This window comes from Stegostoma tigrinum, unplaced genomic scaffold (assembly GCF_030684315.1).
Source record: "Stegostoma tigrinum isolate sSteTig4 unplaced genomic scaffold, sSteTig4.hap1 scaffold_55, whole genome shotgun sequence".
Classification (NCBI taxonomy): Eukaryota; Metazoa; Chordata; class Chondrichthyes; order Orectolobiformes; family Stegostomatidae; genus Stegostoma; species Stegostoma tigrinum.
The window spans coordinates 1,687,501-1,711,094 of record NW_026728483.1 but is presented as its reverse complement, the minus strand read 5'-3'; the positions used below and the strand labels follow the sequence as shown (position 1 = coordinate 1,711,094).

The 23,594-nt window shown below is 47.3% G+C and overlaps 1 protein-coding gene across 2 annotated transcripts in view; it reads left to right on the top strand.

The window, feature by feature from the left end:
* LOC132208866 (utrophin-like) overlaps positions 1-23,594 on the top strand; it is a 249,157-nt gene that overhangs the window by 82,303 nt on the left and 143,260 nt on the right. The window lies entirely within an intron of this gene.

Below are 23,594 nucleotides of genomic sequence, written 5' to 3'. Positions count from 1 at the left end.
TTGATGCTCCAGGGAAAATAGCCCCAGTCTGTTCAGCCTCGTCCTTTAGCTTTAACCCTCCAACCCAGTCACCATCCTTGTAAATCTTTTCTGAATCCTTTCCGGTTTCACAACATCTTTCCGACAGCAGGGAGACTGGAATTAGAAACAGTATTCCAATGGAGGCCTAATCAGTGTCCTTTACAGCTGCATGTGACCGAATGAGATGTGTTCACATTCCTTCTTGAAGAGGCTAAAGGAGAGCCTTGTGCTCAGTAGCCTGAAGGATAAACAGAGCTCGATAAGTTTGTCTCAATCTGACATCCTGAAGCTCAGCAAATCCTTTTAAGCCAGTCCCTATGACACTATGCCCACAGACAGTGCCGTGACTCCCAGTCATTCCTGCCCTCGATCCTGGGGGTCTTTGACAACACCAAGCAGGGGAGCCTGGACTGACCATTATCTCTGGATGAGCTGGGGAAGGCCTTCGAGTCCTTAGAAAAGAATAAAACTGTGGGAGGTGATGCCTTTCCAGCTGAGTTGTATTCAGCTCTTTGGGGGTTGAGTGGCCAGGGCCTGCTGGAGCTTGGTGTTGTCAGGATGTCAGATTGAGACAAACGTATCGAGCTCTGCTCATCCTTCAGGCTGCTGGAGCTGTACGACAGTATGCTTCTGTCAGGTACTATGCGCAAATCCATGAGGAATGGTATCATCACCCTGACCTACAAGTGGAAGGGAGTGAGGGAGGAAGTTAGAAATCAGCGACCAAGATAATTGGCGAATGTAGCCTACAAAATCCTGTCTCAGTCATGTGTAACTGGGTCAGGCCTGCTCTGCGATTGGTGATTGACCCTGACCAAACCTGTGCTGCAGCGGACAGGACGATCTCTGAGAGCCTCGCGCTCCTAGGGATACGATCACTAGCAGGCAGAACAGAGGGGTGGATACCTGCCTCATCAGCCTGGACCAAGAGAAGGCCTTTGGCAGGATATTGCATACCAACATGTGGGATGTGCTTTATAAAATGGGCTTTGGGGAGAGAATCTGCAATTGGGCCCGACAGATCTACACCGACATCATTCGCGCAGTCTCAATCTGCGTATGGGAATCACAGAGCTTACCCATCAGATCCAGGGTCTGGCAGGGCTGCCCACTCTATCGAGCCCTTTGCTGAGTCCATCAGTAAGGATGTGAGCCTGAGAAGTGTGATTATTCCAGGTAGAGCGGGCCTGCAGGTCAAAGCGTCCCTGTAAGATAATGATGTCACCAATCTCTGCTCAACCCCAGTGTCAGTGCGCAGGTTCATGAGCAGCTGTGACCCTTTCAAACTGGCCTCGGGAGCCACGGTCAATCGAGACAAGAGTGAGGCCATGTTCTTTGGGATCTGGCCTGAATGATCCTTCATTCCCTTCACCGTCAGGGCAGATTACCCAAAAGTGCTGGGCACACAGTTCAGAGAGCCTGGGGCGTGCAGAAAGCCTTGGGAGGTGAGGGGTAGGTCATGCCATACAAACCTTATCAAGTTTTTTGAGGATGTGACTAGAAAGGTTGATGAGGGTCGAGCTGTGGATGTGGTGTATGTGGACTTCAGTAAGGCATTTGATAAGGTTCCCCATGGTAGGCTCATTCAGAAGGTCAGGAGGAATGGGATACAGGGAAACTTAGCTGCTTGGATACAGAATTGGCTGGCCAACAGAAGACAGCGAGTGGTAGTAGAAGGAAAATATTCTGCCTGTAAGTCAGTGGTGAGTGGAGTTCCACAGGGCTCTGTCCTTGGGCCTCTACTGTTTGTAATTTTTATTAATGACTTGGACGAGGGAATTGAAGGATGGGTCAGCAAGTTTGCAGACGACACAAAGGTCGGAGGTGTCGTTGACAGTGTAGAGGGCTGCTGTAGGCTGCAGCGGGACATTGACAGGATGCAGAGATGGGCCGAGAGGTGGCAGATGGAGTTCAACCTTGATAAATGCGAGGTGATGCATTTTGGAAGGTCGAATTTGAAAGCTGAGAACAGGATTAAGGATAGGATTCTTGGCAGCGTGGAGGAACAGAGGGATCTTGGTGTGCAGATACATAGATCCCTTAAAATGGCCACCCAAGTGGACAGGGTTGTTAAGAAAGCATATGGTGTTTTGGCTTTCATTAACAGGGGGATTGAGTTTAAGCGTCGTGAGATCTTGTTGCAGCTCTATAAAACTTTGGTTAGACCGCACTTGGAATACTGCGTCCAGTTCTGGGCGCCCTATTATAGGAAAGATGTGGATGCTTTGGAAAGGGTTCAGAGGAGGTTTACGAGGATGCTGCCTGGACTGGAGGGCTTATCTTATGAAGAGAGGTTGACTGAGCTCGGTCTCTTTTCATTGGAGAAAAGGAGGAGGAGAGGGGACCTAATTGAGGTATACAAGATAATGAGAGGCATAGATAGAGTTGATAGCCAGAGACTATTTCCCAGGGCAGAAATGGCTAGCACGAGGGATCATAGTTTTAAGCTGGTTGGTGGAAAGCATCGAGGGGATGTCAGAGGCAGGTTCTTTACGCAGAGAGTTGTGAGAGCATGGAATGCGTTGCCAGCAGCAGTTGTGGAAGCAAGGTCATTGGGGTCATTTAAGAGACTGCTGGACATGTATATGGTCACAGAAATTTGAGGGTGCATACATGAGGATCAATGGTCGGCACAACATTGTGGGCCGAAGGGCCTGTTCTGTGCTGTACTGTTCTATGTTCTATGTTCTATGTTCTAGGTGCACATTGTGGGTAAAATCCTGGTCATCAGGTGTGAGGCACTCTCTCTGTTGTTGTGCATGGCACAGTTCTGGCCCATCACCCACACTGCACTGTTTCCCTCATCCGAGCCATCTTCCATTCCTACTGGAAGCCTAAGATAGACCGTGTCTGCAACAACTCCATGTACTAAGCTCTGGCTAAGTGGGGGAAGAACGTACCCAATGTCACCCTCATCCTGATGTCCACCTTGTTGTGCATTAAGCTGTGTGTAGACTCTCAGTACGTAAAGACCAAGTGTCACTGTGTCCTGAGGTCCGACCTGATCCCAGTGTTGCGAACGAAGGGACTGGCCTCTCTGCCACGGAAAGCTCCAAGTAGTTGGACCGTTCTATAACATATATCCTTTGTTATGAAATTTGCAAAGAAACAAACGTCTGACCGCCAGTCCATCAGGTCGTGGTCAGCACGCAGCGTGCTCGAGACCCTGTGGGAAAAGGAGAGGCTGGATCCTGTTGTGTAGTTCCCAGGGCAGACTGACAAAGTCGTTTGGTACAATGTGTCATCATCAGAACTTTCCAACAAACAACAAAACATAGATTGGCGGGTGGTGAGAATCCTGTCAGATTATTTATGCACACCTTGTTGGCCTGGAAGTGGCCGTGGGTGAAACCCGAAACATCAGCTTTCCTGCTGCTCTGATGCTGCCTGTCGTGCTGTGTTCATCCAGCCCACACCTAGTTATCGCAGACTCCAGCATGAGCAGTTCCTACTCTCTCTCGGCTCAGTGTGAGACCTTTTACAGTTACCGTATAGTTACAGGGAGTGTGTGGATGAGGCCAGGCTCAATGTTTACCTTCAGCAAAAAGTTATTGGGAGGTGCACGGATGAGGACAGACTTGCTGTGAGACTGTTCACAGTCACCGTATAGTAAGTCGGAAGCATGGAGATGAGGCCAGGCCCACTGTGATACTGTTTACAATCACTGTTTAGTTTCTGGGAGGAGTGTAAATAAGGCCATGCTCGGTGTGAGACTGTTTTGTGTCCCTGTATAATTACTGGAGGTGTGTCAATGAGGTGAGGGCAATTGTCAGACCGTTTACAGTCAAGTAGGACTTCCTGTGAGTTGTGCGAATGAGGCCAGGGCCACTGTGAGACCATTTACAGTCACCGCATCATGACGCGGAAGCGTGTAGATGCTGCCAGGCTCCCTGTCAGTAACCAGGTGGTGTGTCCACGAGGCATAACTGGGATGCACTAAAAGCTTGGGGCATAACTGGGACGATGGGGCTGCTGCTGCCGAGGCACAGTCGGGAAGGACCACTGTCTGAGGTTTTCCTGCTGAAGGTAAATGAGGGTCCATTCAGTTATCGGACCCTCCCCGTGTCTCACATGTATGTAAATATTTTTGTTGTATGTCTAAGAGAGGTCTTTGGTTCATTGGGTGGAGCCAAAGTCCAATGCTTTATTTGTTTATTTGATATGCAGCTGGAGAGAACGCAACTGCAGTTGTGACATTGTACATATACAAAGAGATTTCTTGTGAAAAAGGTGTATTTTTCAAATCAGAAATGTGACTGGGAGGAGTGTGGATGAGCCCAGGCTCACTGTGGGTCTGGTTACGGTCACCACATTGTCACTAAGATGTGTGGATATGAGGCATGGCTGGCTGTGAGACTGTGAAAAATCACTAATTAATAAGAGTTTGTTTCTTCAATTATTTGTTGGATGTGTGTGTCACTGACTGGTCCAGCATTTATTGCCCATCCCTAATTGCCCTGGAGATGTTGGTGGTGAGCTGCCTTCTCGAACCGCTGCAGTTCGCCTGCTGTGGGTTGCCCCCACAGTGCCATGAGGGAGGGAATTCCCATCTTTTGAACAGTCGCAGTGAAGGATTCCGGATATATTTCTAAATCAGAATCACGAGTGGCTTGGAGTGGGATAGAAGGAGGTGTTCCCGTGTACTTTATGCCCTTGTCCTTCGAGATGGAAGCTGTCATGGGTTTGGAAGGTACTGCATGAGGAGCTTTGGCGAATTTCTGCCATGCATCTTGTAGATCGTACACAGTGCTGCTGAGGCCGCTCATCATTGGTGGTGGAGGGAGTGGATGATTGTCGATATCGTGTCAGTCAACTGGGCTGCTTTGTCCTGGATGGAGTCAAGCTTCTTGCATGTTGTTACAGATGCAGCCATCCTGGAAAATGGGGAGCGTTCCATCACAGTCCTGACTTATGCCTTGTAGACAGTGGACACGTTCTGGGGAATCAGGAGGTGGGTTAGCCGCCGCAGCATTCATCACCTCTGACCTGCTCTTGTAGTCACTGTGTTTGTGTGGTGCGTCTGGTTCAGTTTTTGTTCAAAGCTTACCCCCACGACGGTGACAGTGTGGGATGCAGTGAATGTAACAAATTGTTTGTCAAGGGGTGGTTGTCTCTTGTTGGTGACGGTCATTGCCTGGTATTTCTGTGGTGTGAATGTAACTTCCACTTGTCTGACCAAGCCTGGGTATTGCCCAGATCTAGTTGCATTTGGACAAGGACTGCTTTAGGATCTGAGGAATCATGAATGATGCTGAACATTGTGCAATCATCAGGAACATCCCAACTTCTGGCCTTATGATGAACGCAAGTTCATTGATGAAGCAGCTGAAGATGGTTATATCGGACACTGCCACGAGAAACTCCTGCAGGGATCCCCTGGAGCGAAGATATCTGACCTCCAATAAGATCGTTCATTTTTCTGCGTGCCAGGTATGACTCCAGCAAGTGGAGAATTTGTCCCCTTATACCCATTGAGTCCAGTTTTGCTCGGGCTTCTTGATGCCACACTTGGTCAAATGTAGTCTTGTTGTAAAGGGCTGGAGCTCTCACTTCCTCTCTGGAATGCAGCTGTATTGTCCATGTTTGAACCAAGGCTGTAATGAGGTCAGGAGCTGAGCTGCCCTGACGTAACCCAAACTGGCCGTCGCTGAGCATGTGCTGCCTGATAACAATGTTACTGACACCTTCTATCACTTTCCTGATGATTGAGTACAGCCTGATAGGGCAGTATATGGCCAGGTTGGATTTGTCCTATGTTTTAAATACAGCACATACGTGGGCAATTTTCCACATTGTCGGGTAGATACCAGTGTTGAAACTGCACTGCAACAGCTTGGCACGGGGAGCGGCACGTTCTGGAGCACAAGTCTTCAGTATTATTGCCAGAATATTGTCAGGGCCTGTGACCTTTGCAGTATCCAGTGTCTGCAAGTGTTTCCTGACATCACGTGGGGTGAATTGAATTTCCTGAAGACCGGTATCTGTGATGCTGGCGGAGCCCGAGATGAATCATCCACTTGGCCCTTCTGGCTGAAGATTGCTATGAATACTTCAGCCTTATCTTTTGCACTGATGTGCTGGGCTCTTCCATCATTGAGGATGGGGATATGTGTAGAGTCTTCACGTCCAATCAGTTGTTTAATTGTGCACCACAGTAAATGACGAGATGTGGCAGGACTGCAGAGCTCAGATTTGATCTATTGATGGTGGGATCACTTTGCTGTGTCTATCACTTGCTGGCTATGCTGTTTGGCGGCTTCACCAGGTTTCTTTATTTATTCATTCACAGGACAAGGGCATCATAGAATAGAATCAGAGAATCCCTACAGTGTTTTGGTATTTCCAGGGGGTCCCGGGAGGGGTGGTGTGTCGGTATTTCCAGGGGGTCTCAAGGAGTATGTCAAGACTTACAGTGGGTCGCAGGGAGTTCGTCTGTACAGGGATCTGGGGCTGTGTGTCCGTATTTCGAGGAGCTCCTGGGGACTGTGTCAGTGTTTGGAGGGGACCCTGGGAAATGTGTCATTATATACAGGGAGTCCCAGGGAGTTTCTCAGTACTAAAAGCGGGGACAGGGAATGTGTCAATATTTGCAGCTGGTCCCGGGGAATATATCAGTATTTACAAAGGGTTCTGGGGAGTGTGGCAGTATTTTCAGGGGTTCTCTGGGACTTTGCCAGTATTTAAAGGGTGTCGAGGGAATATGTCAGTATTTAGAGGGCTTCCCGAGGAGTGTGACAGAATTTACAGGGGTCCCGGTGATTGCATCAGTATTTGCAGGGTGTCCCAGGGAGAGTATCGGTATCCGGGGGTGGAGTGTGTCAGTGTTTACGGGAGTTCCGGGCTGTGTATCGGTATTTACAGGGGGAATGGGGAATGTGTAATTATTTCCAGGGGGTCCTGGGAGTTTATCAGTGTTTACGGGGGTTCCGTGGAATGTGTCAGTGTTTCGGTGAAGTCCCAGGGAATGTGTTCGTGTTTAGAGGGGTCCCTGGGAAATGTGTCCGTATTTACATGCAGCCCCAGGGAGTTTCTCAGTATTTACAGCGGATTCCAGGGAATGTGACAGTAGTTACAGTGTGTCGTGAGGTGTGTGTCGGTATTTACGGGATATCCCAGTATTTGTGGTTAGTTGCGCAGAGTGTGTCTATACGTACAAGGGTCCGGGTATGTGTGTCAGTATACAGAGGAGGCCGAGGGAATTTTTCAGTGTATAAAGCGGGCCCTGGGAAATGTGTCAGCGTTCACAGAGGGTCCCTGGGAGTGTGGTGGCATTTTCAGGGATTCTCAGGTACTATGTCAGTATTTACAGGGAGTCCTGCGGAGCGTGTCAGAATTTATAGGGGCTCGGTGCATACTGACACACTCCCCTGGAATCCCTGTAAACACTGGCACACTCCCTGGGACCACCTTGAAATACTGTAGCTCTCCCTAACACCCGCTGAAAAAACAAAGTCCACGGGCCCCCCTGGAACTACTGACGCTCTCCCCAAGTCTCCCTGTCAATCCTGACACAATCCCTGAGATGCCCTGTAAATACTGACCCTCCATGGGACCGCCTGTAACTACTGACACACTCCCGGGAGCACCTGTACATAATTACAAATTCCCCGGAACACCCTGTAAATACTGACACTCTCACCAAGAGCCCCTGTCAATACTGACACAGTCCCTGAACCCCTGTAGGTCGCGGGAATTTTTCAGTATTTAAAGGAGGCCCCGGGAAATGCGTCAGTCTTTGCAGAGGGTCCCAGGGACTGTCAGTATTTTCAGGATTTGCTGGGACTGTGTCAATATTTACAGGGGGTCCCACGGAGTGTGTCAGTTTTACAGGTGATTTCAGGGGCTTTGTCAGTATTTCCAGGGGGTCACACAGATGTGTCAATATTTACAGTGTGTCCCCGGGGACTCTGTTGGTCTTGACAGGGGATTACCAGGTCGTGTGTCAATATTTACAGGGTGTCACAGGTTGTGTGTGTGTGTCAATATTTACAGGGTGTCCCTGTGTATGTGTGTGTGTGTGTGTGTGTGTGGGTATTTACAAAGAGTCCCTGGGGAGTGTGTCAGTGTTCATTGTGAGTCCAGGAGAGACTGTCAGTATTTATAGGACGTCCAGGGAGACTGTCAGTCTTTACAGGGGGTCCTCAGGAGTTTGTCAGAGGGTGAACGCTGAGGCAGCGCCTCATTATGTAGGTGTCAGAATTCAGATAGTGTCCCTTGATGAGAGGGTCAGTACTGAGGTATTGCAGCTCTGTGAGCAGGTCAGTTCTTAACCAGTGTCTCGTTGTCAAGTGGTCAGTCCTGAGGCAGTGACTCCATGCTGGATGGTCAGTGTTGAGGAAGTGCCTCATTGTTAGAGGAACATTACGGAGGGTAAGTCTCAAGGTAATGGTGACAGAGCTGAGACAGAGCCACATGAGCAGAGATTCAGGGCTAAGGGATTGACTCAATCACAGCATTGTCTTGAGGCAGTCCCTCTTTGTGAGAGGTTTAGTTCTGATGGAGCGCATTTGTCAGAGGCGATCCATACTGATCCAGTGCCTCATTGTCGTGGGGTCAGACTGAGAGGCTGCTAAACAATTATCAAGTCAGTTGTGACATATTACAGTTCTATCCTGGGGTCAGTCCTGACAGAGTGCCTCATTGCCAGAGTATCCGTCCTGAGGTATTGAAGCGCTGTCTGAGCATCAGGGGTAGGGAGTGCCTCATTGTCACAGGGTCAGAAATGTGGGAGTGCGTTATTGTCAAAGGGTCAATGCTGAGGGAGTGCTGCCATTTAAGGGGGACAGAATTAAGGAAGTTGCTCACATTTCAAGGGCCAGTACTGAAATAGTTTTGCACTGGGATGTCAGTGTGGAGGAAGGGCCTCAGAAGCAGCGGGTCAGTATGACGGTTTCCCTTATTGTCAGGGGGACAGTTCTGAGGCACTGACTCGTTGTCAGAGGGTCAGTACGGAGGTATTGAATCACTGTCAGCGTATCAGAACTGTGGGGCTGTTTTATTGTCACAGCGTCAAAACTGACGCAGTGCCTCATGAAAAATGGGTTCGAATTGCGAGAGACCCACACATTACACAATCAGTAATGATGTATTGCAGCATTGTGAGATGGTCAGAATGAGAGAGGGCCTCATTGTCACAGGGTCTGCACTGAGCGATTTCATCATTTTCAGGCACTCCGTACCGAGGCAGAGCCTCATTGTGATCGGGTCAGAATTGAGGGAGTGCCACTTGATTACGGGGGCAATACTGAGGTCTTGCAGTTCTGTCAGGTGGTCAAATCTGATGGAGCTCCTCATTGTCAGGAGATCAGCACTGTCAGAGCAGAAGGGCTGAGGTGTTACAGGTCTATGAGAGGTCAGTACTACGGGAGTGCCTCATTATCAGAGGTCCAGTACCGAGGGAGTGCACAATCGTCAGACTGTCAGTACTGAGGGAATGCCTGATTGTTCAAAGGGTCAGTACACAAGGAATGTCTCAATGTAATGTATGATTAGAGATGCAGTGCTGAAGGAGTGCCTCATTCTCAGTGTCAGTTCTGAGGCAGGGTCACATTGCTGGAGGGTTGTTCTGACTTGGTGCATTAGTAACAGAGGGTCAATACTGAGGCAGCATCTCATTTTAGGGGCTTAGAATTCATGGGTGCTACATAATTAGGAGGTTAGCCCCGAGGTATTGCAGCTCAGGTGCGGTCATTAGTGAGGGGGGAGTGCAACATTGTCAGGGGTCAATTCTAAGGTGTCAGAAAAAGTCCTCCCAGAAACATCAGCAGGACTTGACAAAATCTGTACAAGTGAAGCAATGCCTGGCCCGTTAAATAAGAGCAGGTTTGTTGGAGCCGATATAAACGATAGACCTCAGTGTAATGGAGGAAGCATTGAGGGAGTCCTGTACTGATAATACAAGATAATAATTCATACATAATTGCAGCATTGTCAGAGGATCAGAACAGCCAGAGTGCATTATTATGAGAGACTGAACACAGAGGAGGAGCTTCATTGGAACGGGTTCAGAATTAATGGTGAGCAACACATTCACAAGGTCAGTACGGAAGTATTGCATTTCTATTGGAGGCTCAATACTGAGGAATTACCTCTGTCAGAAGTTCGTACTTTGTCAGTAGTGAGGAATTGTGGCATTGTCACTGTGTTGGTCTGAGAAAGTGCCTCTTTATCAGAGGGTCAGAATTGATGGGAGTGCTACATGATTAGATGCTCAGGACTAACAGATTGCAGGACTGTCGGCGGGTCAGATCTGTGGGAGTGATCATTGTGAGATGGTCGCTGATGTCCAACCCTAAAACATAGAGCGCCCTGTAAATAACTCCTTAAAAAAAAGGCCCCTTTCACTAAACCCGAAAACAGAGCCCCCGTATCTAAGTCCGAACACACAGAACCCACTAAATTACTCCTAAAACACGAAGCTCACTGTGAATAAACCCCAAACACAGATGGCCCTGTAAATGAACACTAAAGAATAGAGCCTCCTAAAACAAACAGCACCCGTGAAATAAAGCCGAAAACACAGGAACCCCAGTGTATAAACCCTGACATTCAGAGCCCCCTGTAGATAAACACTAAAAAAAAGTAAAAACTAAAAGGAACTGTGGATACAGTAAAATCAGGAACAAAAACAAAATTGCTGGAAAAGCTCAGCCCTCACGCTAGCCCAATCCGGCACTCAGCAGAGCCTCAGGCCCAAACTAAACCAAGCTTCAGCCGCACTCCTCGCCCACACACACGGAGCCGCCTGCACAGAGGCCCTCAAACGCCTTTCTCTCATCCGGAAAAAGCGGGCTTCACTGTAAATAACCCCTAAAACACAGAGTCCTGTTTAATCAAACTTCTACAATATCAACTTCACCCCCTGTAATTATACGCTCAAATACAGAGACCCCTTTAAATGAACACGAACACATATCCCCCAGGAAGTAAAAGGTGAAATACCGGGCTCCTTCGAAACAAAGCCGAAGGCACAGAGCACCTGTCAATACACCCCAACATCGAGCCGACCTGTATATTATCCGTAAAACAGGGCCCCTTACAAATAAACCCTAAAAGACAGAGCTGGCTGTAAGTAAAGAGCCCCTTGTAAATAAATACCAAAACACACAGTAAAAACCGGAAGAACTGTGGATGCTGCAAATCAGGGAAAATATCCAAAGTTGCTGGAAAAGCTCAGCAAGTCTGACAGCATCTGTGAGGGAAAAGAAAGAGTTAACGTTTTGGGTCAGGTGATCCTTCCTCTGAACCTCTGGCTGGTGCGTCTTCAGTAATGCAGGGTGAATTGCTTTAAAATATCCTTTTTCTGTGAGGCTCTATAACATTATAATAGAAAAACATCAGAACTAAGCAGGAGTAGGCCATCCGGCCCCTCGAGACTGCCCCGCTGTTCAATAAGATCCTGGCTGATCTTTTTGAGACTCAGCTCCACTCACCCACTCGCTCACCATAAGCCTAAATTCCTTTCATGTTCAGAACGTGATCTGGTCTTGCCTTAAACACATTCAGCGAGGTAGTTTCAACTGCTTCACTGGGCAGGGTATTTCACAGATTGACAACCCTTTGGGTGAAGAAGTTCCTCCTGTCCTCAGTCTGACATCTGCTTCCTTTTATTTTGAGCTATACCCGCCTCCTCCTCGTTTCACCTGCCAGTGGAAACAACCTCCCTGTCTCCACCTTAGCTATTCCCTTCATAATCTTGTATGTTTCTATAAACTCTCCCCTCATTCTTCTGAATTCCACTGAGTATAATCCCAGCCAACTCAGTCTCTCCTCATATTCCAACCCTCTCAACTCTAGAATCAACCAAGTCAGTCTCCGCTGTGCCCCCTCCAGTGAGAGTATATCCCTTCTCAAGTCAGGAGACCAAAACTGCACACAGTAGTCCAGGTGGAGCTTCATCAGGACCCTATACAGCTGCAGCATAGCCTCCCTGTTTTTAAACTCCATCCTTCTCGCAATGACAGACAAAATTCTATTTGCCTTTATAATTACCTGCTGCAATGTTACTTTTAGCGATTCCTGCACAACGACACCCAAGTCACTTTACACAGTAACATGCTGCAATTTTTTTACCATTTGAACCATAGCCTACTTTGTTGTTATTCCTATCAAAATGGATGACCTCACATTTATTGACATTGAACTCCATCTGCCAGACCATTGCCCACTCACTTAGACTGTATAACCATCTGCAGGCCTTCAGTTCTTCTGCACACTTTGCTCTACCGCTCATCTTAGTGTCATCTGCAAATGTTGACACACCACACTTCATCCCCGACTATAAATCATATGTATCAATTGTAAACAATTGCAGTCCCAACACTGATCCCTGAGACACACTACTAGCCACTGACCGCCAACCAGATAAACACTCATTTACCCCTACTCTTTGTTTTCTGCTAGTCAATCAATCCTCTGTCCATGCCAATACATTACCTGTAATGTCATGCAACTTTATCTCATGTCGCAGCCTTGGCATCTAGTCAAATGCCTTCTTGAAATCCAGATACATGATATCCACAGGTTCCCCATTGTCCACCATGCAAGTATGTCCTCAAAGAATTCCACCAAATTAATTAAACATGACCTCCCCTTCATGAGCCCATGCTGGCTGTTCCCAATGAGACAATTTATATCCAGTTGTCTTGCTATTATCTTCCTTAATGATGGATTCACGCATTCTCCCAACAACCGAAATTAAGCTAACTGACCTATAGTTACGTGCTTTTTGGAAAACAGCCAATGTGACACCACTGTTTAAAAAGGAAGTTTACAATCTGCGGGAACCAGCCCAGATTCCAGTGAATTTTGGTAAATAATTACTGGTGCAAGCCTCTTTACTATACTGTTGTACAAAAGGTCCTCTTTACCAATGCGCCCACAAGCACTACATATTAGCGCTCTCACGCTCTCATTCATTCATAACTTTACTGACCTCTTACTGGCATAGCTTGTTTAATATTACCGCATTTCATTCAAAAAATTGCCAGCTAGTCATACCTTTCACTATGAAAGGGAGGCTGAATTAAAATGCTCCTTCCACCCCATTTACAGCCCTTTCACAGTTTTAATCCTCACGGCTTTATTTTGCTGACAGCTGCAAAACGTGTGTCTCCATCAGTGTCTATCCCTGAGTACATGTTAATTTTCTAACCTATTCAGAACAATACCATCGTGTCATCGTTTGAAGAAGCATAATATTAATCAGCCCTCAGCAACCGTCTCCCAGGACTTGAATAGCTTGCAGGATATCAGACAAGTTTTCTGCATTAGCAGAGATAGTAGGAACAGCAGATGCTGGAGAATCTGAGATAACAAGGTGTCGAGGTGGATGAACACAGCAGGTCAAGCATCAGAGGAGCAGGAAGATTGATGTTTCAGGCCTAGATGCTTCTTCAGAAATTGGGAAGGGGAAGGAGGTTCTGAGATAACGAGAGAGAGGGGGAGATGGATAGAAGATACATAGAGGAGAAGGTAGGTGGAGAGGAGACAGACAGGTCAAAGAGGTGGGGATGGAGCCAGTAAAGGTGAGGGTAGATGGGGATGTAGGAAGGAGCTGGGTCAGTCCAGGGAGGATGGACAGGTCAAGGGAGCGGGATGAGGTTAGTAGATAGGAGACGGAGGTTGGGGCTTGAGGTAGGAGGAAGGACAAGGGTAGGGAGGCAAGGGCGAGCTGGGCTGGTTTTGGGATGCGGTGGGGGAGGAGAGATTTTGAAGCTTATGAAGCCCACATTGACACCATTGGGCCGCAGGGTTCCCAAGCGGAATATGAGATGCTGTTCCTGCAACCTTTGGGTGACATCGTTGTGGCACTGCAGGAGGCTCAAGATGGACATGTCGTCTGAGGAATGGGAGGGGGTGTTGAAACAGTTCGCGACTGGGAGGCGCAGTTGTTCAGTGCGAACTAAGTGTAGGTATTCTGCAAAGCGGTCCCCAAGCCTCCACTTGGTTTCCCCAATGTAGAGGATGCCACAACGCGAGCAGTGGATGCAGGAGACCACATTGGCAGATGTGCAAGTGAACATCTGCTTGAGGTGGGAAGTGTTCTTAGGGCCTGGGATGGGGAGTGAGGGGAGTGGTATAGGGGCAGGTGTAGCACTTCTTGCAGTTGCAGGGAACAATGTGCCAGCTGTATTGGGGCTGGAGGGGAGTGCGGAGCAGACAAGGCAGTCACAGAGACAGTGGTCCCTCCAGAAAGCAGATAAGGGTGGGGAGGGAGATATGTCTTTGGTGGAGTCGGATTGAAGATGATGGTTGGAGGATGATACGTTCGATCCAGAGGTTGGTGGCGTGGTACGTGAGGATGAGGGGGATTGTGTTTTGGTTGTTATTGCGGAGAGGGGGCATGAATTACGGGAAATGTGGGAGACGCGGTCAAGGGCGTTCTCGACCACTGTGGGAGTCGTGGGGAGGATTTGCGGTCCTTGAAATATTAGGAAACCTGAGATGTATTGGAGTGGAATGCCTCATCCTGGGAGCAGGTGTGGTGGAGGTGAAGGAATTGAGAACAGGGGATGTTATTTTTGCAGGAAGGTGGGTGGGAGGAGATGTATTCTAGGTAGCTGTGGGAGTCGGTGAAATAGATATCAGTTTCTAGGTGGTTGCCGGAGATGGAAACAGAGAGGCCCAGGAAGGTGAGACAGGTATTAGAAACAGTCCAGGTGAACAGGTATTAGAAATAGTCCAGGTGAACTTATGGTTGGAGTGGAAGGTGTTGGTGAAGTGGATGAACTGTTCAAGCTCCTGGTGGGAGCACGAGGCGACGCCGATACAGTCGTTAAGTTATTGAGGAAGAGGTGGGTTTCGGGCCAGTGTCGCTACGGAAGAGGGACTGTTCCATGCAACCCACAAAAAGGCAGGCATAGCTTGGGCCCATGCGATGTTTCTTGTGACTGCAGCCCCCTGGCGGCCCGCCCGTGGTGGTGCTCATCTTTGCTGCGATCTGCCGGCTCGGTCCCCGAAAGGCAGCATCGGTTCCCCATCTCCGCCCTCCCGACAAACCAACCCTTTAAAGGCGAAGGCACCCAACCCTTATCATAAAGGTCAGGTTGCGGGGTGGGGGGGCACGGCGAGAGGGTGCCAGAGGCTGCTTTTATTTTGGCGCAACCCTAATCTGGGGGTTATCTAGCATTCCCGCACCCGCAGAAATAGGGATTATGGGTGCACACCGCTAATTTTGGATTCCTCTTTCGAATAAAAAGTAGAGGGGGAGTGTGAATAGGGTTTTGGGATGGGGGATGGGATAGGGTGTGGGTGTGGGGGTGGGGGTGTAGGTCGGGTTGGGGGAGAGGGGGAAGAAGGTGCCCCTCTCCTTCCATTTAAGGGTGCGTACCCACAATTTGGCTCCTTAGGCTCTTTCCTGTTCTGGTTAGGGTTAGGCCGATGGTGAAGGTTAGGGTTTGTGCTGAGGTTAGGGTGAGGGCTGATGCCTGGCACTCCCTCCAAACTGACCCTCGAATATGTATGTACACCCTAAAACACAGAGTTTCCGGTAAATATGCCCGAAATAACAGAGTACCGTGTAAATCAGCCCAAAAAAGAGAGGGCCCTGAAGATAAGCCCTGGAACGCTGAGTTCACTGTAAATAAACCCTAAAACACAGATCACTGTAAACAAACCCAAAGACACAGAAAACCCTGTAAATAAACCATGAAATACAGAAAACCCTGTGAATAAACTCTAAAAACAGAGATCTCACTGTAAATAAACCCTAAACACAGATCTCACTACCGACAAACCCTCAATCAGAGAGCTCCCTGTAAGTAAACCCTAACGCAAAGCTAGCTGTAAATAAACCCTAAAACACAGTGCCCTCTGTAAACAAGCTCTAAATCAGAGCTCACTGTAAATATTCCCTAAAACACGGAGATCACTGTAAAAAAGAAACTCAGAACAAAGAGCCACTCGTAAATTTTCCTAAAACACAGAGTCCCTTGTAAAAAGCCCGAAAACACAGAACCTCCTGTAAATAAAACCTAGAGCACAGAACCTTCTGTAAATAAACTATTAAACACAGTAACAAAGTTGCTGGAAAAGCTCAGCAGGTCTGACAGCATCTGTGGAGGAGAAAAATGAGTTAACTTTTCGAGCCTGGGTACCCTTCCATTCTGAGGAAGGGTTGCTGGACCTGAAAAGTTAACTCGTTTTTCTCCTCCACAGATGCTGCCAGACCTGCTGAGCTTTTCCAGCAACTTTGTTTTTGTTCCTGATTTACAGCATCCACAGTTCTTTTGGTTCTTATTAAACACAGAACCCACGTTAGATAAAACCTAAAGCACAGAGCTCAAGTACATAAAGTACATAACCATAAACGCACAGCCCCCAGTAAATAAGATTTAGGGCTGAGGCTAGGTTTCATGTTTATGCAAATGTGAACATTAGGGCTGAGGCTAGGCTTAGGTTTAAAGCTGGTGTTATCTCTGAGGGTAGCGTGGAAGAAAGCAGCTTTGCATTCCCAGAGACAGAGCTGAGGGAGAGCATCTGTGTATTCCATAGGAGGCACGGGAACCATTGTAACCTTAACAGATCAAATAATATGACAGATTAGTTTACAATTAAAGATCATTGTGACTGTGGTCACAAGGTGAAGAGCTGGATGAACGCAGCAGGAAAAGCAGCAACAGAGGAGCAGGAAAGCTGACGTTTCGGGCCGAGACCCTTCTTCAGAAATGGGGGAGGGGAAGGGGGTTGTGAAATAAATAGGGAGAGAGGAGAGGCCGATAGAAGACGGATAGAGGAGAAATTAAGTGGGAGGATGGGATAGGTGGGAGGAAGGACAGGTTAGGGAGGCAGGGACCAGCTGGGCTGGTTTTGGAATGCGGTCGGGGAGGGGAGATTTTGAAGTTTGTCAAGTCCACATTGACACCATTGGGGTACAGGGTCCCTAACCTGTCATTCCTCCCACCTCAAAACCCAGCCCCATCTCCTACCTACTAACCTCATCCTGCCCCCTTGGCCTGTCCATCCTCCCTGGACTGACCTATCTCCTCCCTAACTCCCACCTACATTCACCTTTACTGGCTCCATCCCTGCCTCTTTGGCTTGTCTGTCTCCTCTCCACCGATCTTCTCCTCTATCCATTTTCTGTCTGCCTCCCCCCTCTCCCTATTTATTTCAGATCCCCCTCCCCCTACCATTTCTGAAGAAGGGTCTCGCCCAAAACGCCAGCCTTCCTGCTCATTTGCTGCTGCTTGGCCTGCTGTGTTTATCCAGCTCTACACCTTGTTAACCCTGTAAATATGCTCTCAAGCACAGACACCCCTTTAAATAAATCCTAAGAAGGGTCATTCAGGAAATAAAATGTAAAAGAAACCATAAAAGCCAGAGTCCCTGTAAATAAAGTGTAAAACATAGAGCTCCGAGTAAATAAATCCTGAAACACAGTGCCCCCTGCAAATCCTCCCTTAAACTAAGCCTCCTGCAAATAAACTCGCAGAGGCGACTGTAAACAAACCCCAAAACACAGGACCTCCAGTTAATAAAGCCTAAAACAGAAGGCCCACTGTAAATCAACATGAAAAAACACAGCTCCCACTGCAGCACTGCGAATTAGTCGGATTGAGTTAGTACCTCAGTCAGCAAGTCAGTTCTGAGGCAGGGCCTCTTTGTCAAAGAGTCAGATTTGAGGGAGTACCATTGGATGATGGTTATTGCAGCACTGTGAGAGTACTGGAGTGAGAGAGCACCTCACTGTCAGAGGGTCAGTACTGAGGGGGTACCTCACCGTCAGCGAATCAGTACTGAGGGAGTACGTCACTGTCAGACGGTCAGTACTGAGGGAGTGCCTCACTGTCAGAGAATCAGTTCCGAGGGAGTACCTCACTGTCAGATGGTCACTACTAAGGGAGTACCTCACTGTCAGAGAATCAGTACTGTGGGAGTACCTCACTGTCAGAGGGTCAGCATTGAGGGAGTTCCTCACTGTCAGACAATCAGGACTGAGGGAGAACCTCACTGTCAGAGGGTCACTACTGAGGGAGAACCTCACTGTCAGAGGGTCACTACTGAGGGAGAACCTCACTGTCAGAGGGTCAGTACTGAGGGAGAACCTCACTGTCAGAGGGTCAGTACTGAGGGAGCACTTCATTGTCAGAGGGTCAGTACTGATGGAGGACCTCACTGTCAGCGAATCAGTACTGTTGTCATGTTCGTTTTCGGAGACCCTCACGGATTTGTTGCAATAACAAGACACTGACCTGTTTAGGAAAACACGAATCCTTTTATTACCAAGCAAGTACAAGCTGTGGAGAATCACAGTACTTAACCCGGCACAGAGCGCAGAGTCTCGCAGGTAATTCTTCCCGAGCAGCGGACAGTCCCCGCTCTTCATACTTTCCAAAATACATGATACATAAAATAATTACACATTTTACAATGACATGATACCTAAAATAATTACTACAACAGACAAAGACAGGATACCAAACAATTATTACATCAAGAACGTGAAAGACTAGGATGTAGTCCCGAAGATAATAAAATGTGAGGCTGGATGAACACAGCACATCTCAGGATGCTGCTGGACTTGCTGTGTTCGTCCAGCCTCGCATTTTATTATCTTGGATTCTCCAGCATCTGCAGTTCCCATTTTCACAGGATATAGTATCGATTGCTCTTGAAGTGGCTGCTGATGGCATAAGGCGATTTCAAGTTGTTATCCGGACAGATTGTTCTAACCAGACACACTGGCAACTTGAAATCACAAATTCAGTGCCCTGGCCCCTTTGTCAGCGACAGAAATTGCATGCTTTAGAAGTTTCACACCTTTACAAATGTTCCCCACCGAACCCTATTTGACACAGTTTAATTCTAATTGTATTCAGTCAGGAAGCTTCAGACAGTGTCTGCATACCGATGTGTGGGAAGACAAAGAGTTACAAAAGTTTTACACTGAATTCCTAGCTGGGCAGGAAGCTTCAGGGCAGTGCCTGCATCCCTGTGCGTAGGCAGATAAAAGACTTTAATTTGTAGAAGTATAGAAATCAATGGGATGTTATACAATAACATCTCATTGTGAGAGTACCTCATGGTCAGAGGGTCAGTACCGTAGACGTGCAGTGTTGTCTGACTGCCAATCGGGTCAGGATTGAGGGCTCTTACAGGGACAGGACTGAGGTATTTGAAATAGGGCAATGACTGGTGTGGATCCTTTTTATTTTTTTAAAATTAGACGACACCAGAAAGATTATCAACCCGATGTGATTTGATTGGGCTGACAATCAGTTGATGACAGCAGAAAGGTCAGTGGCCTGATTACCGCGGCCGGGACTTGAGATTTCACTCTTGCCGACCTTCTCATTCTTCTCACTCAATTTCACGGAAGAGCTGTTTTGAGAGAGAGTAGGAACTTTCTGAAACTGATCGCGGGCCCTAGTCAATATGTATCTAACAGAGATGTGGTAAAGCAGAAACTTGTTTGATGTCCCGCCAGCTATTCAAGTCCTGGGAGACGTTTGTTGAGGGCTGATTAATATTATAATTATTCATAGTTTCGGTTGACACGATGGATGGGAAGATATTGTTCTGAATAGATTAGAAAATTAACATAGTCAGGGATTGACTCTGATGTAGACACAGGTTTGGACACTGTCAGCAACACGAGTTCAAACTGTGAAAAGGCAGTAATGCGTGGAAGGAACATTTTAATTTATAGTCTCCCTTTATTAGTGAAAAGTATGGCAAGATCATGAATGAATGAATGAAATGCGTAACAGGAAACAGAGGACCCTAGTGAGTGGTCAGTAAAGTTATGAATGAATGAGAGCGCGATCGTGGTCACATGGAGCGCTGTGGGTTCTTCGGTAAAGAGGATATTTAGTACAACAGTAAAGAGGCTTATGATATAATGTCACAGAAAAACCACACAAAAGGATATTTGAAGGCGATGGGCCCTGTATCACTAAAGACACACCAGCCAGCCTCCGGAAGCCTTGTTAAGTGCTAACCGATATGAGTAAACAGGGCAGACCACAGGATATTCAGGGGCAAAGGTTACAAGATTAACAAGTGACCACTTTTCTGAAGAAGGGTCTAGGCCCGAACCATCAGCCTTCCTGCTGCTGGGCCTGCTGTGTTCATCCGGCTCAACACCTTGTTCTCTCCGACCACGTGAGCGAACGAGTTTGGCGTGTTTGAGTCTGACTGGTAAATATGTGATACACAACCATTTGATGTTACTGACTGCCTGGTGAATTGAAAACTGAAATAACTGCGGATGCTGCAAATCAGGAACAAAAACAAAGTTTCTGGAAAAGCCCAGCAGAACTGAGGGAGGTTCTGTGGAAGGGTCACCGAACCGGAACCGGTTAGCTCTGTTTTTCAACTGACAAATGCTGCCAGACCTGCTGAGCTTTTGCAGCAACTTTGTATTTTTTTTCTGATTTCCAACATCCGCAGTTTTTTTGGGTTTTTACTCAGTGTTTTAGGGTTTATTTACAGGGCGCTCTTCATTTATCGCGAGCTCTGTCTTTTAGGGTTTATTTGTGAAGGGCCCTGCCTTACAGATAGTTTACAGGTCGGCTCAGTATTCGGGTGCATGAAGAGGTGCGCTGTGTTTTCGGCTTTATTCAGCCGTGTCTTTTCCTCTCTACTTCCTGGGGGATGTGTGTTAGAGTTCTTTTTAAAGGGGTCTGTGTGTTTGAGTGTACAATTGTAGGGGTCTCTGTGTTTTACAGTGTCCTGTATGTTTTTGACTTAATTTACAGGGTAGATCTGTGCTTTATGGCTTATTTGCAGGGGGCTCTGTGTTGCAGTGCTTATACACTGGCGGGGGGGAGTTCTCTGTTTTCGGGTTTATTTACAATGAGGCCTGTGTTTTAGGGTTATTTACAAAGAGCTCTGTGATTTAAGATTTACATAGAAAGGCTGTATTCTAAGGTTTATTTGCAGAAAGCAGTGTAGTTTAGGATTTATTTCCAGTGAGCTCTAGGCTTTAGCATTTATTTACAGGAGGATCTTCATTTCATGGTTTTGTTCCGGTTGGGTCTTTGTTTAAAAAAAACCCTGAAACAATGAGCTCCGTGTCTTATGGTCTAATTACAGTGCCATCTGTGTTTTTGAGTTTATTTGCAGAGCATTCTGTGTTTTGGGGTTTATTTCCAGGAGGCTCTCTGTTTTAGGGTTTGTTTGCAGGATCCTCTGTGTTTTAAGATTTAATTTACATGGGTGTTTTTACTGCTTATTTGCATGGGTACTCTCTGTTTGAGGCACTGGCTGAGTACTGACCTTCTGACAATGTGGTACTCATTCAGATCTGACCCTCCAGCAATGAGGTACTGTGTCAGAACTGATCCGCTGACAGTAAAGCACTGCCCCCTCAGTTCTGACCCTCTGACAGAGCTGCAATCGTTCAGGACTGAACTTCTAATCATGTTGTACTCCATCAACTCTGAACCCAATGCATTGAGGTACTGACTCAGTATTTACTGTGTGCAAGTAATATACTCACTCAGAACTAACCCTCTAGCAATGTGAGCCTGCCTCAGAACTTACCCTGTAACAATGAGGCACTGACCTCAGCACCAAATCTCTAATTACTTGGCTCTCCCCAGTTTTGAGGCACTCCTTCTGTACTGACCCATGAACAATGAGGCACACACTCAAGAATGATCCTTCATTGAGGTATCACCTTATAACAGAGCGACTGACATCTTTGGACTGTGTCTAATAATGAGGCACTGACTTGGTTCTGACCCTCTCACAATGAGGCATTCTCTCAAGTCTTACTGCATTAAAATGAGGCACGCTCTGACTGATCTGAAATGCCTCAGTATAAATCCTCTGACTAATCTGAAACACCACTTCTTAGACCCTCTAAATGGCAATCTTTTAATTCTGACACCATAACAGTGAGGGTCTGCCTTGGTGCTGACACTCTGTCAAAGAGACGCTGCCTCAAAACTGAGCTGCTGACAATTAGCCAGTGCCTTAGGTACTGATGAGTGAATAAAAAGGCCGTCTCTCAGCACTGACACTGAAGCAATGAGGTATTGTCACAGAACGAGCCCACAAAGGGCTCATAATTGAGGGAGTGCCTACTGATTGAAGGGTGCGGATTGAGGTGTTGCAGAACTGTCAGAGGGTCAGAACTGAGGTATTGCATCATTGTCAGATGGTCCATTCTGAGGCAGTGCCTCAGTGTCAGAATTGAGGGTATGCACATGTTTAACTCATCAGGAATGAGCTTTATGCAGGTCTATCAGAGGCTCAGCACTGACTGCCTGCCTCATTCTCATAGGATCAACACTGATATATTGAAGCACTGTTCGATCTTCAGTGCTGAGTGGGTCAGAACTGAGGGAGTGCATTGCTGTCAGAGGCAGTGCCTCATTATGCAGGTGTCAGAATTCAAGGCATGCCCCATGAATGGAGGGTCAGGACTGAGGTATTGCAGCTCTATTCAGAACCAGTGGCTCGTTGTCAAGCGGTCAATGCTGAGGCAGCGACTCAATTCTGTATGGTCAGTTTTGAGGAAGTGCCCCATTATTAGAGGGCCAACACGAAGGGTAAGTCTCAATGTAATTGTGACAGAACTGAGACAGAGGCGCATGATCAGAGATGAGATTACCTACAGTGTGGAAACAGGCCCTTCAGCCCACTAAGTCCACACCGCCCGTCGAAGCATCCCAGCCAGACCCATCCCCCTCGAACCCACACACCCCTGAACACTACGGGCAATTTAGCATAGCCAATCCACCTAGCCTGCACATCTTTGGTCTGTGGGAGGAAACTGGAGCGCCCACGTAGGAGGAGGCCCACATAGATAGCGGGAACTGCCGATGCTGGGGAATCTGAGATAACAAAGTGTAGAGCTGGATGAACACAACAAGCCAAGCAGCATCATCCAGCTCGACACCTGTTATCTCAGATTCTTTTGCGTCCATTTTCTGATGAAAGATCTAGATCAAAAACGTCAGCTTTCCGACTCCTCTGATGCTGCTCGGCCTGCTGTGCTCATTCAGCTCGACCCCTTGTTATCATAGAGACAGCACATGTTGGGTGTCTTTGCTACATCATGTTTTCTCAGTGTCATAAGAACTTAGATGAATGGCTTCAACATACAAATAATTTTAATGTGAATAAATTTACATTTGGACTCTGATAAAGTAAGAAGGAACCTAGACTTGTTTGAAAATTAAATCGACTTACTTAATTCAGCCATATAATTGGCATAAAAATATAAGAAATTAATCCTACTCACAATCTTGGAGATGTGTTTGTTTGGAATTAGGGTGTTGAAGGTGGAGATGTGGTCAATAAGTAGGAGCTTGACGTAGATGCCCATGTTATCTGGACGTTCCAGAGATGTGTGTGAAGCCAAGGAGAGGGCATCTACCATGGATCTGCTGCATCAGCAGGTGAATTGCAGTGGATCAAGGGAATGTGGGAGGCTGGAGTTGATGTGACCCATGACCAACCTCTCAAAACACTTGATAGTCATAAATATGGATGGAAGAGCCGCTGGGCAGTAGTCATTGAGGCTTCTGGAAAAAATTGCTGACATTCAGTGCAAGGATCTTAAAGCATTAGCATGAACGTCAGAAAATTGGAGAAGCCTCGAGCATATGAGCACAGGT